Source organism: Melanotaenia boesemani, chromosome 24 (genome assembly GCF_017639745.1).
Source record: "Melanotaenia boesemani isolate fMelBoe1 chromosome 24, fMelBoe1.pri, whole genome shotgun sequence".
Taxonomy (NCBI): Eukaryota; Metazoa; Chordata; class Actinopteri; order Atheriniformes; family Melanotaeniidae; genus Melanotaenia; species Melanotaenia boesemani.
In genome coordinates this window covers 6,995,703-6,998,234 of record NC_055705.1, presented here as the reverse complement: position 1 = coordinate 6,998,234, position 2,532 = coordinate 6,995,703, and the positions used below count along the sequence as shown (strand labels likewise).

At 40.2% G+C, this 2,532-nt stretch overlaps 1 non-coding gene across 1 annotated transcript; it reads left to right on the top strand.

Annotated features, from left to right (window-relative positions):
* The first annotated feature begins 1,866 nt into the window (after positions 1-1,866).
* Positions 1,867-1,939, top strand: trnak-uuu. Its single transcript has one exon. It is a non-coding gene; the product is annotated as a tRNA-Lys (tRNA).
* Positions 1,940-2,532: the final 593 nt, after the last annotated feature.

The following is a 2,532-nucleotide window of genomic DNA, read 5'->3' as shown; positions in this document are numbered from 1 at the left end:
TGTGAGTGACCTTAGGCTCAATACTGACATGAAAAAACTCTCTGTCTTAGTGGTGCTTGACCTCAGCGCAGCCTTTGACACGGTTGACCACACTATTCTTTTAAACAGACTCGACGACATGGTTGGCCTCACTGGTACTGTTTTTAACTGGTTTAAATCCTATCTAACAGATAGAGAGTTCTTTGTTAGCATGAAGGAATCCTCGTCCAAGAGATATAGACTGACCTGTGGTGTACCCCAAGGCTCAGTTTTAGGCCCCACCCTTTTTAATCTTTACATGCTTCCTCTTGGTGATGTCATCAGGAGACATGGCATAAATTTCCACAGCTATGCTGATGACACACAGTTATATGTTGCTGTGACTCCTGATGAGCACAGGCCCATTGATGCCCTGTTAGATTGTATTTTAGATATCAGAGGGTGGATGGCAGAAAACTTCCTGCAGCTCAACCAGGATAAAACAGAAGTTTTAATGATTGGACCTGAAGTTGAGAGAGTGAAACTGGAGGCCAAACTGAAAACAGTAGCACTCAACCATTTAAATCAAGTAAAAAACCTGAGAGTGATTTTAGACGCAGATCTCAGTTTTGAGCCCCATATTAAAAACATAACAAAGACTGCTTTTTATCATCTAAAGAACATCTCCCGCGTCAGGCTGTTTCTCTCTCGAGCCAGTGCAGAGACACTGATTCATGCTTTTATCACATCAAAATTACATTACATCAATGCTCTTCTTTCTGGTCTTCCAAAGAAGTACCTGAACCAGCTGCAGCATGTACAGAACGCAGCTGCACGTCTGTTGACAAAGACCAGAAAAAGGCCCCACATTACACCAATTCTAAAGTCTCTGCACTGGCTCCCTGTCAGCTTCAGAATTGATTTTAAGATTCTTTTATTGGTTTTTAAGTCTCTTAAAGGTCTTGGCCCACCTTATTTATCTGATTTGCTTTTATCTTAGGAGCCCACTAGACCCCTCTGGTCCTCTGGTACTGGCCTTTTAACTGTTCCCAGAGTAAAAACAAAAACCCACGGCCAGTCCTCCTTTTATTTCTACGGCCCTCGTATGTGGAACAGCCTGCCTGAGGACGTGAGGGGAGCACCTAGTGTGGATATTTTTAAAAGCAGACTCAAGACAAATTTCTTTTTCTACTACTATTGTATTTATTCATTTATTTATTCTTAACACAAAGGCTGTATTTTGCTTCTATTCCTCTATCATTTATGTATTTGTTTTATCATTTTGTATTCTCTTATTTTGCGGGTTTTCTTATTTTATGAGACTGAGAAATATTATTTTTATACTCAGGGTTGGTTTTTTAGATTGTTTAGATTTGGTTTTACAGTGTTTTATCTCAGTGTTTCCCCACACTACAAGACTCCAGAATTTAGGACAGCGTTTCCTCTTAACTTGCTTTTACCCTCTGTGTTGTGTGTGTGTTGATGGGAAGGGGTGGGGGGTGGCCTTGTTGTTATTGGGTTGGGGTTCTGGGGGATTTTATTTTATTCTCTGTAAAGCACCTTGAGTTGCTATTTTTATGTATGAAAGGTGCTATATAAATAAAGTTTGATTTGATTTGATTTGATTTGCGCGTTTCATGAATTCTGGTGATTTCGCAGTGACAGCAAATGGTCAGTAGAACCCATCTCTTGGTGTCTTCCTTGTTTTCTTGGGTCTAGCTCAACTTCAGTACCACCTTAGTTGAAGCCCCATCACAACTTTTGCGACACTGGCTTTTCTGATAAACTGGATCTTTCAAACTTTATGTGTCACTTTATAAAAGAAGATAAAGGACCCCTGTTCTCCAGCTCCTTGACCACAAAGACAAACACAAAGGTACAAAAAGTAAAGGAAACTACATCACAAGGGCCTGGGTAGCTCAGATGGCAGAGCATCAGACTTTTAATCTGAGGGTCCATGGTTCAAGTCCCTGTTCAGGCGTATAGAAATGATCTTTCTCACTTCATTGCTCAGCCCCACCATTCCCTCTTTCCTTGGCCCTTGAAGGCTGAATAGTTGGGGTTTTTTCCTTAAAAATAATTTAAAATGTTCTCATTTGCTGCGAGGGATAAAAGGAAGCTTCCCTATAAACAATCTGTCTCCTACATCAACAATGTCTTTGTCAAGCTTTTTGTCCTTCAAAATAAGAGTTCCGTGCCGGAATAACTTGGGTGCACCGTGTTGCTCTTTCCAACTTCCTGGTTCCTTAACCAATCATATGCGACTCCCCACGGTTGCCTAACAACAACAATTGGTATTCATTCTAAACTACTAGTAAAAGAACCGGACCAGAAATAGTTTCAGAAAAACCTAAAAAGCCTCGGCATCCTGCTAAATAAGCAAACGACCAAAAATAGAATAAAACGAGGATCAATTTTGGAGGATTTTTTGAAAGGTGGAGAAGTCTGAGCTGGCAAAGTTTCTTATGTATTAGTGGAGTAAATTGGTGGGCTATTAGTTTACAACAACAAATGTAATGGTGTTTGGGCCAAGTGAATACTGTGTCAGTCCTTATAAACTTATGAAATTACTAT